Raw genomic sequence first — 12,237 nt, forward strand, 5'->3', positions numbered from 1 at the left:
TTATTTATGTATCTACATGGTAGGTGGGAAATTCATGCATCTATGCAGGTGTGTTCATGCCACATGTATGAGTCGAGTTAATTCTTTTCTTCCGCCTGGTGGATCCTGAGGATCAGGTGCTGGTCATCAGGCTTACTGACAGTTGACTTTATCCACTAAGCCAACTTGCCTGCCCACCAAAACTTTTTTCTTTTCTTTTTGAGATAGCATTCTCATGTATCCTAGGCAGGACTGAACGTGCCACCTAGCTGAAGCTGGCCTTGAACTCCTGATCCTCTTACCTCTATCATCTAAGTGCCTGGATTCCAGGTGTATCCTATCACGCCTGATTACCAAACAAAACTCTATCCCCAAGGAATTTGCTTTCTAGTATTCGAGGGCTGAGACTAGAGAATATCTGAGGTACAGTGGGAAGACTGGAGAAACAGAGAAAGAGAAAGAGTAGGAGTCCTTGGAGCAGGAAATGCTTAGGGAAGCAGGCCTGTGAAAGAGGAGGCCCAGAGGGTTCTGTGAAGGATGACCCACCGCTTAGAGCTGTAAGGCACCTGGTGTGTGTAGAGAATGCTAAGAGATGTTGGAAGATGGGAGCTTGTGCCTGTTTGGGAAGGTGGCTGCAGATAGCTAAGGCAGACAGATGGCATTTCTTACTACTGAAGTCTGAGATGCTTGTGTCATGAGCAATTTGCACATTTACTGAGAGATATGTGCCTTTTGCGGTTGCAATGACCTCAAAGTCTCTTTTAGGTAGTCCATAATCCAGAAAGAATGTTGGGATACAACTCATGCTCTCTTCTATGCATACCCGATTTACAATAGACTGCACTTCTGTGTGCTGGCTGTCCTCCCAATCTGCTTGCATCTGGGACAAGAAGCCTGTGGAACTGAGGGGAGTGGCTGAAGGGGGACAGACACAGGTGAGTCTTGATCTCAAGTGCCCATGTGGAGCCTAAGCCTAGCTGCCTCCACTTCTATCTGGAGCCTGGCTCCATTGATGTCAGATTAAATAGCTCCTCATTTATTTTTCCAGGCTTCATCAACATGCTTCTCAGCAACTGTCTTCACATCCTAGCCCCGTTTTCTCGAATATTCCCTGCAGAGGAAAGCCAAAAGTCCACTCTGGCTAAATGCTGTCCGGTACTTTACAATATAAAACATACATTCAGCAAGTCAGCTGAGAACCTGTTGTAACAAGCTATTTCATTTGAATGAACTTTCTTCTCTCAATATGGGTTTTGTCACATTTATAGTATGACTTTCACTAGCTACTTGCTTTTTAAACTCTGGCCCACCCTCTTAAAAAAGTAAGGAAGGAGACAGGAAGGAAGAAACCAGGCAGGCAGGAAGTGGGCATAATGGAGGAAAACAGACATAGGAAGGAAGGGACAGACAAGAAGGAAGAAAAGAAAAGGAAGAGGGAGGAAAGTAGGCAGAAAGAAACAGGAAGAAAGGAGAGAGGGATGAAAGGAAGAAGAAAAAGAAAAAGACGGGGAAGGTAGGAAGGAATGAAGGAAGACAGACAGGCAGACAGACAACTTGCCACTCAGGAGAAATACAGAAATAAAAAGGCAGAATTCCTTTCCTGGAGCTGTGTCCTCTGAGCTGTATACACAGTGGTAGTGAACAGAAATGTGAGCCTCAAAGTCTAGACTCCCCTGTCTGTCAACAGCACTCAAGTGGTTGAGGATCAGCCAGATCACACAGCCCAGCAAAAAATCACAACAGAGGCAGCCATGTCCATACACTGGCTAGAGCTCTTTCCATATTATTCTGGCATTCCACCACAATTCACCAAGTGTGAGACAGTAGTCATTCAAAGTTAATGTCACACTTTTCAAGCTTTGTCTTTTATAAGGTAGGCACACTCCCTCAGTGGTGGCACTCTCTTGCCTGTCCCTTAAAAGGCTAGTTACTGGCAACAGAGTTGTAACTACAGTGACCTGATGCTCTTAGGACTGAACTCACAGTGACAGGTTCCTTACTTATGTAGAAAGGCAGTGGCTCCTCGAGGGGATTTGAGGTTATGTAGTTATGTTTCCCATCAAGGGGTTTCCCTCAGCCAGGCTGACTCTGGTAGCAGGAGGCCATCAGTCTCTTTCACATTTATACAAGGGATACCATCCAGGCCAGCAGCCAGTTGAGCAGGGATATGTGTTACATAAAGTTTCAACATTCAGGAAAACATCTGTATGCAGATGTGTATCACTGTGTATGGACAGATCCACAAACCATTTCCACCCAGTGTCATCTCTTCTGAAACTAGAGTTTAAGACACAAGTGTGCATGCAAATGCTTTACTTGAAAATTGGTCCCTGAAAAGGAGCAAGTGATAGAAGGAGCAAAATAGAGGAGGGACAGGCCAGTAGAGGGATTTGTCATGAAACTGATCTCCAGGCAGGTGACTGGTACTCTATTCCCAGGGAGCTCCAGAGGACCCTCAGGGGACATCAGGAGTTCATCTGCTGAAGAGATACAGATGACTGTGTGGACCCACCAGCTCCCTCCTGCACCAGCTAAGAGACCCCAACTCACATGTACATCTTGGATATCTGTGGATCAATTGTCCCCCCACACCAGGGCACCAGAGAAGCTCCAGGGCAGAAGGTGAGAGGTTGGGGTTAGGTCAGGCTACCCTTGAGTGAGGCCAGACCAAGCAGGCTTGTCAAAGGAGAGTCTGGAGTAGGCGTTTGACAGAAAAGATCTGAAGTTACATGTGTACAGGAGTGTCTGACACTACCCTCGGTCTAATGAATGCTATCAGAGGCACTTACTGTCATCATCACAGCCTGCCTTCCCCCAGACTTCAAACTGACTGAACATAAACACTCTGCCACTTCCCCTGGTCTGGAAGAGATCTTTATTTTCTGGTGAGATTTCTGTATCCTAATGTTCCTGATTAATTCCTGCAGTTCTGTCCTTAATATTGCCCTCATATAGAAGATACTTCCTCAGCACTTTCTAAAAATTGACATATACTTTGCATACAGCAAGATTACAGATTTTCAAGGGTTTTATTTCATTCACCTTGACAAATGCATATAGCTACAAACCCACACTTCAGCAAGATACGGAGCAGGTTAATCACCCCATGAGGTGTCTTGCCTGCATCCCAGTCCTTCTCAGTTACCCCTTCTCCTCCCAGGCAATCACCAATTCAGTTTCCCTCTCTCCCCAGATCGCGTGTGTGTGTGTGTGGGGGGGGTTAAATAGCGACATTAGTTTGATTCTTGTCACCATATATTAATATTCTAATGTAGAAACTATGTATAAGTATACAAATGGAGTGGAGTAAATGAAATTACCTGATCTATAGCATTTTGTGCCTGGTTCCATTCAGTATGATATTTTCCTTCAGCACTCAGCATTATGTCTTAGAGACCCACATTCTATTGTGTCCCTGCAATTTGAACCTTTTTGCTGCTGTGTGGTATTCTATTGTGTGACCCTAGCCCAACTTACTTCCTGACTGAAACTTGGGTGGTGTCCAGTTTGTGCCCATCTGAATAAAGCTGCTACGAGCAAATATTTCCATGGAGATGCCTTCCTGTTTCCCAGTGCCTGGGAAACCACTGGGTCATAAGAGAGATGGACATTCAGCATATCCCTTATCTGAAATGCATGGGACCAGATGGGTTTCAGATATTTTTTGGTTCGGGGTTGAGTTTTTGTTGTTGTTGTTTTGTTTTACCCTTTGCACAGACTGAGCAAATCTAATCCAAAACTCTGAAAGCCCAACGTCCAAACTTAAGTTTAAGGAAGTTAAACCTGTCTAATAAATGCCACTCTCCGGCTGACTGTGTATGAGTGCCGACAGTACACCATCCCTCCAGTGCTCAGTGTCACCAGTCCTTTCATTTCAGCAATCCTGGTGACATGTGGCAGTGTTCGATTGTAGTTTATATGTATTCATATGGTGGGGCAGAGGTTACCAAGTGCTCACTTACACTTCCCTGCACATTATTGTTTGGGACAGGGTCTCTCCTTGAGTCCAGCATTTGCTGATTCTGCTAGGCCGGCTGGCTAGTGAGCCCAAGATCCTCTTGTCTCCCTCTCCACAGTGCTGCACCAGGCTTGCACAGCTTGCACCAGGCTTGCACCACAACGCTGAACTTTTTTATGTGGGTTTTAGGGGATTGAACTTAGATTCTCATGCTTGCATGGCAAACACTTTACTGACTGAGCCATCTCCCAGGCCCTCTGTTTTAGTTTTAATTTATGCTTTCCCAGGGACCACTGATGGCGATTGCACTTTGCTGTGCTTGTTGAACATTTGGATATTTTCTTTGGTAAGTGTCCATTTGGGTCTTTAGCTTCCATTTTTATTGGGTTGCTTGTTTTTCTGCCATTGAGTCGTAGGGATTCTTAGGCATTCTAGAATCAAGTCTTCTGGGCTCTACATGTGGCAAATGGTGTATTCACCTCTGAGGCTTGCATAGCTTGCTTACTCATCTGCAGTATCTAGCAACAAGAAAAAAGGTAAATGTTTGAGTTTGCCCAACAATTATTCCTCTCTTTGATGTCCATGGCTTTCTGTGTCTTCTCTAATCTCTGCCTCCCCCAGGGTCATAAAGTTGCATTCTCAAGCCTTCTCCCATGAATTCTGCATTTTTATGAGGTATATGTTGGATCGTTCTGTATAACTAGTACCAGTTTAAATGTCGTACCAAGAAGAAGAGTTGGTAGTTGGTACTTTTATTGCCTGTGAGCTCTGATGGAGTGTGGCCTCCCTGAATGATGAACTAACTATGAAGACTGTTGGAAGTCTCATGAAGCTTTGTTAATAGGAGATGGGTCCAGGAGAGGAAAAGGGGCCTCCAACATGCTCCTTGAGTTTATTTTGGGTGATGATGCTGTTTGGCTAATTCCAGCCCACATACGCTTGTCACCATCTACAGGGTCCCTCTGCTGTGGAAACCTGACTTATGTTAAATGCCTGTGTTGACACTTCTCTTCTTAAATGAATGGTCTTTTCTTTAACTGGGGGCTGTTGACTTTGTGGGGTCTGCCAGGTCATTAAAATGATGTTTGTTTGAATTTGGCAGAATGAAAAGTTGGACTTATATTTATATGTTTTTTCTAGTTCCCGAGTCTGTTCTCACTACTCATGCCTCTCACAATACTCTTTTGATTCCACAGTGCAGCCATTATAGAAAGAATACAGCTTGACAGAGCTCCATAGCCTGCTCTAGGCTGCTCTGCACAATGACTCTTTGCAGAAGGCAAATGATTGGGAGGAGTGTTTCTTTGGGTTTTGCTGCATGAACAGTTACTGAAAATCAACCGGCCATGAGCTTCTGTACCCAGAAAACAATCAGTTCTGGGGGAAAGCTCACTGGATTCAGAGACCTTGAAGCCTGCCACTAAACTCTCAGCATGCTCTTCAACCTTCCCATGTGTTTCATTTCAGCTTCAGTGTTCTAGTCTGTAAGATAGAGACAGGAAGTAATAGGTAGCATTTTACCCAGATAGGCTGAGCTGCACAGAATTGTGGTCCATTCTTCCCTAAGTCTTCTTAATTTAGTCACCATGCCTAATTTCCCCCTTGGGCACAATTTGTCTATTTCACTCTTTTTTTTTTCTCTCTCCATTTTTTATTTAAATTAGAAACAAGATTCTTTTAAGTGTCAATCCCAGTTCCCTCTCCCCCCCCCCCAACTAACACCCTACCTATCACAAACCCTTTCTGCTCCCCAGGGAGGGTGAGGCCTTCCATAGGGGGGTGTCTTCAGAGTCTATCATATTCTTTGGGATAGGGCTTAGGCCCACCCCCATGTGTCTAGGCTCAGAGAGTATTATGGTATCTCTTATCTTGCTCTTCTCTATTCTTCCCCCAACTAAAACTTCCTGGCTTCCAGGCTGGTGTTGTTCTCCAGAGTCCGTCTTTCAGAGAGTCACCATGGGCGAGCTCCCTTACTCTTATTATTGCCATTTTATCCAGGGATCTGTAGTCATCACCACAGGAAAACATTTAGAGATGGAGGGAACTCACTTCCTGTTATCTGCCACTCACACTGCATGTCCTGACGGAGGTTCTGGGGAAATGTCAGGGGAGTACATGGATTGTTCTGTGAGCACTTGTCTTTGCCCTGCTGTTTTCATGACTTCCTGGTTTTGCCTCACAGATCTCTATGTGTTCCATAATATACACATGAGGTTACATGTTAAAGAATGTTGTGAGTTGTGCTATATGTAACAGGATCGCATTGCTCTGTAGTCTATCCAACACATGCTTTTTCAGATATAGTTGCTGTTTTCATATACATTCACTAATTTCTAATGTCTCTATTTGAAGTAAATGCAGCTCCTCCCCCAACCGTCAACGGTCGTGTGTGTGTGTGTGTGTGTGTGTGTGTGTGTGTGTGTGTGTGTGTGTACATATGCCCAGACCGGAGGTCAACCTTGGATGTCATTTCTCAGTCACATGCCAACTTTATGTCTTCCCACTGCTTTCTCCTCCATATATGTATATGTGTATATGTATATATAATTTGTTTTGAAAAATGTAATATGTAAAAAGTATAATTTGTATTGTGATAAATCAATCTCCTACTTCCTCCCCTCCAACTCCTCCCAGCCTAGCCCCCAGTCCCCCACCAGGGTGAGGGAATTCAGTTTTCTGTGAGGAGGTGGCCCCTGGTCATTTTCCCATACCCCAGTAGAAGGTTAACCTTGCTTTTTGAAACAGGAGTCTCAGTGAACTTGAACTCCCCAAATAGCCTAGGCCTGGTTAACCCCATAGAACCTGCTATCTCTGCTTCTCTAGGGCTGACATCACAAACCACCATACCCAGCTTGTCATATGGTTTCTGGGATTTAGCTAAGGTCTTCCAGCCTACATAGCAAGCATTTTACCAATTGTGCCCTCCTCCTCTCCTTCCTTCTCCCTGGCCCCTGCTCCTCTTCCTCCAAGACTAATAGACAAACAAGGTTCTACATGCTACCTTTTTACATTAGCAACATGGGCAAATGACCTTTTTTCAGACAGAGTCTCTCTATATAGCATAAACTTACCACACTCCTTAGCAGATGACTGTATGTATCAACATGCCCAGCTCAAACCACACTGGACAGGATGAACAACTTCGAGACACATTATGATGGGTGGAAGATTGCAAATGCAGAGTTTAAAAGAAATACAGGGGCAAATAGAAACAGGAGCTGGCTGCCACCAGGTCCTTCATTTGTGTTTTGAGCATGATTAAGACACATCTTTAAGGAGTGAGGTTACTCGTGGTAAGCTATGTGCTGAACTTCCCTCCCTTGCTCAGCCTCCCCAGGACTCCCAGCAATTTTGTTTGTATTATTGATTTGTTTAGAAAAACCACTACTCAGAAAGAGTACAAAGGCAGGCTTGAATGCAGCCCAGGCCAAATGATTATAATTCTGGAATGAGTGGAATCTGACATAATGAAGCTTTATTTTGCTTTGCCCGGGAGGTTTCTATGTAGTATTGGGAAAGAAAAAAACATTTGTTTTATTTAAAAAAAACACACACACAACTTTCATTGTGTTCAAAGTTGGAGTCAGAAAATAAATCAATAAAAGAGCCTCATGACACAATGAGGTTTCTGTTGTTAATTTTACTGTTTAATGCATTTTACTCCGAAAAGCTGCCATGCCTCCCTCATTTGCCTCATTTAGCTTTGAACTTAGAACTGCAAAGCCACTGTCTTTGTTAAGAATTTCTTGTTTGATTCTTCTAAGGCTCTGAACCATGGTGGTGTGTGCTCCATCCTTGTTGGACAGCACGATCTACGCAGCAGTGGTTACCAACATAGAACTCTGCACTTGGAACACATGCTCCTGGGCTTGGCAGATGAGGGGCTGTCAGTCATCTTCCCTTTTGGCATCTATTTCTTCCTTTTATGTTAAGTGTCCTCTTTGCTATATTTGTGCAGTCTCCTTGGGCTGTCAATCAAGGTGCCCTGCTCCCTTTTGGCTAAGCTGGGAGCACATGACCACATGAGGCCAGTTGGAATGACCTCTCATCTGAACATGTATGTGGGCCTTGGTGATGGAAGCCATCTGTGTTGATTCTGTGTAGCAGTTGCCCACCAAGGAAGTTGGTTCTCTGACTCTTCCACCCTCATACCTACTGTGTCGCTGGCATCTTCAGTTCTGTGTGCTCCGTTCCTTCAAATACTTTCTCTTTTTACTTAGGATGATCCATTCTTGTTCATTTCTGTTACGAGCAAGTATAATCCTGGTTGACTATGTTATTTATACTTACAGAATGTCAGTTGGGTGGAAACTAAAAGAGTGACTCACTGTGTATTCAAATGGAGATCGAAAGGTTGGCCTCGCTCTCATACTGCATTGTTGTTTTGTATGTTTAAAGGCACCAAAGGAACCGTCAACTGAAGATTGGAAATATTTCCCCTACCTAGTCTCCTGATTGTAATATTTAAGTTAATATATTAAGAGAACCTTCTTTGTTAAAGCCTTGTAAGCCCCACCCCCTTCAACTTCCATTGCTATCCAAAATCTTCCAAGGTATCTTAGGCCTAAAGTACTTGAGACACTTGGTTTCTCCTAAATTTGTCTTCTAGGGACCAGAGCAAAGGAAAGTGCAATGAAATGATCCTTCGTGTTTGTCTTGTTTCCATTTCCCATCTGACATTCTTTTCTAAGAAGAGCTATCTACTAGAGCAAGTTAAGAACACATTGTAGACACTTAAAAGTGTCCATCACCCACCTGAACCCATCATGTTGTCATTAAAAATGCATTTTTCTAAATTAGAAAAGAAATGAGAAAATCAAAACTGATCTTGGCACCCCCCCCCCCAAAGAGTTCCCATTAACATGTTGGCTTGGTTCCTTTTCTAATGCATGGCTTTACCAGTACTGCACATGGATTTTAAACCTCACTATTCACTTACAACATTACACAATAAGCTGTGGTTATGCAATGCAGGCTCCTCAGCCATCTTCTGAAGGGCTGTCTATTATTCTCCTAAGTGACTATTCAATATTTACTTGGCTATTCTCTTGAACATTTAGATGGGTTGAATAAATATAAAAACAGTCTTCTACTCACATTTCCTCTGGAAGAAAGGGGTGCACACAGTGCTAAGGTTGGCATTTGTGGGGCGTTTATAAAGCATTTGTCAACCTTTTGCTTCGTTTGCTGCTATAGAGAGGAGTGCTCAGATAGGCTTGCCCATCACAACATAAATATCTGGATTCCCAAATCAGCGGGAAGCTTTCAAAGTCTGTGTTTGATGCTTGCCGGGCAAAATGTAGAAGGACAATAGATTTCTTTGTGCATGTACTCTTAGCCTGGAGGCTTGGTACAAATCTTTTTTTTTTTTTTAATAATTTGTCTTTAATTCCTGCCATTGAGTTTATTGGGTTTCAGTTTTGGATCCCAATCCCCTTGGATTTATTTCTGCTGCTGCTTCTATATTTCAGCAAAAAGCGATTGTGTTTGGGTTTCCATTCTTGGAGGGCGATCCTTGGTCTGAAATGTTTTCATTTATTTTATTTTAAAATTACAAAGCCATTTCTAGTTATATTTGGTTTTGCAATTCATTCCTCCCTCTGTTTCACAAAACCATAAAACCCACATTGTCTAAAAATGCTGTGTTGAGCAAAATGGATTCAGGCCTCCTTGGAGAGCAGGAAAGGACGGAGCCAGCGTGTTATAAACAATTCCAGGGAGATCGCAGTTTTCCCAGAACCGGCTTTAGTCAGGGGCTGCTGACCACTTGTGCGAGCTCAGTGGGGTCGCTGACTCTTAGCCATACTTGACCCTGACTCGGCAGGTCATGTGGGCATCTGCCCACATTACGGCCACATCCTCTTTTTCCTCAGCCTGGCGCCCTCTCCTCCTGCTTCTCCGGGCCCCTGCTTTATTTTTGAAGGATCTGAGCCATTAAAAACCAAGGTTGGATTCCTGAATGAATATTTCTAACATTCAAGTTGGAGGCTTCCTGTCACGGAAGCGTAGATGCAGTGGATTCTGAGAGCTCTGCGATGTGAACCTTTCATTTCCGGTTAAACACCCTGGTTCCCTTGACTGTAGCATTTGCTCTTCCATGCCTACACTCTGCAAATTCTCCCAGCGGGTTATTTTTAGCAGATTATAACAAGCCTTTCATTTTACAATCTCAGAGAAACTCAAGAGGCATATGTGGGTTTTCTGGATTTTCTTTCTTGTGCTGTTTGCCTGGGCATTCAGCTGAGGACCAGACGGGCTGCAACTGACAGGGGCCTGTTTCACATGGAGTCCTGTTCTGATGGTACATGGGTTCCAAATCATCGGACCAAACTCACCTCCCCTGTGTGAAAGGGAGCAGGTGTTAGTATCTGCCTCTGTGTCATTGCAGCTGTGGTCTCAACCTGACTCAAAGAGAATTTCAGAGAGTAGAGGAGCCCTCTCCTCACAGGGGACCAATGGCGCTTTCTCTGCCTGGGGCTGGGAGGAAATTGAAGGGAGAACCACGCAGGATCCACACTGCTCACAACCCTGGTACTCTTGGGTTACAAAAATTATCCTAGTTGGACCCCAGGTGACAAACACACACCTTGCCATTTTTGGAGGCACCCCTGCAAACTGGGATACAGTCTCTTGTCCACATTAGTGTGTTATAGAGTGCTTCTGTTTGTTTTCTCAATGCTGCTCTTCCTCAGTAGAAGGAAAGCGGGACATCTTTGTCAGTGATTGTTTGTTGAGTGAATCAGTCAACTGTTAAGTGTTGTCATTGGAAAGTGTCTCTAAGTGAGTGTGTTACTTTCCTTGTAGCTGTGGCCAAATCTCTGACAGAACAGCATAAGGGAGGGAGGGCAGTGAGAACTAACTCTCGGTTCATGGCTTAAGGAGGAAATCAGGTACATTACTGTGGAGAAGGCAAGGCAGGAGCGTGAGGGCATTGCCCTGCCAGTGGGAGCTGACTCATGAAGCCAGGCAACAGAGAAATGAATGCTGGTGCTCACCTGCTTTCTCCTGCTTCAGTCCAGAACCCCAGCTGGTGGCATGGTGCTAACGCACATTCAGGATAGGTTTTCCTCTCCACTGTTAAACCTTTCTGGAAACACCATATAGACACACTTGCTGTGTTTCCAGGGTGACTCTAAATCTAGTTATGTTGGCAATGAGGATCAACCACCACACCTACTGAGTCTAAGAGAGGGGCCATGTTGGATTGGTCTGAGGGTGTTTAGAGGTATTCCATGGTCTTCTTTCCCAGAAGACCGCGTATCCATTTCCAAAACAGCTGCAACAAATTGCCACAAACTTGGGCTGGGGGGTACTTAACTAATGGAAGGTTATCCCCTCATGCTCTTTTGGGGATCTTTATTTTGGGGGGATCATTATTCAGCTCCCTTACAATGAGTCATGTGGAGCAAATGAAACTTGAGGGGTTCATAATCTCCGGCTATTGGCTGGATTGGAGCTGAGTGCTGCCGAGTACACAATCAGGAGCAAACTGGTCTCACATTCCTCTTTCTGTTCCCAGCCATTCTTCAAGAATGAATATATCTATATCACAGCTCCTGCATCTAAGACTCAGGGAACATCTTGGAAGAGGTGCAGAAAGGTAGTAAGAGCCAGAGGACTAGGAACTCTTCTATGAAACAGTTGTTCCTAGAAATGGCTGCAGAAACAAGACTGGAACAATAGCACTATATCAATGGGCACATAAACATGGAAGGAGAAAATTTTCTCAGGGTCCTATCACTAGGCAAAAAACTACAGGCCGCTAATGAGTACTGGGGAAAGGAAAGTGAGTTTCTGCCAGGGATGATAATCTCTGGTTGTCCAATGCAGAGAAATGAAACTGTATACTCACAAACCACAAAAATGGAGTGGGCAGGTTATGTTTGTATATACTTGTGCATACAGATACATTTGTACACATATGTATGCAATAATGAAGAGAAAGTGGCTATATCAACTTGAGAGGAGTGTATGAGAGGGGTTTGAGAGGGAGCACCTAGGATGGGCTGGAGGAATGAAAGAGAGGGGAGAAGTGATAGATTTTATTTCAGAAAGAAGTGGAGATGGTCACCACACTCTTCTGTGCCTTTTCCTTCAGTCTGTGTCATAATACAGGGGAGGCTCTTTCCCAAGAGCGTGGGGGTGCCTGCATTGAGCACTATTTGTGAATATGTAACTGGAAAATATTGCCCTCTTAACAAGCCATTATTTAGTCACATGTTAATTATTTCTGTAGAGACAGTTTGAAAAATGTCTGTTGCATCTCAGTGTTTGAACTTCCCTCACCACAGATGGAACAA

This window comes from Cricetulus griseus, chromosome 3 (genome assembly GCF_003668045.3).
Source record: "Cricetulus griseus strain 17A/GY chromosome 3, alternate assembly CriGri-PICRH-1.0, whole genome shotgun sequence".
NCBI lineage: Eukaryota > Metazoa > Chordata > Mammalia > Rodentia > Cricetidae > Cricetulus > Cricetulus griseus.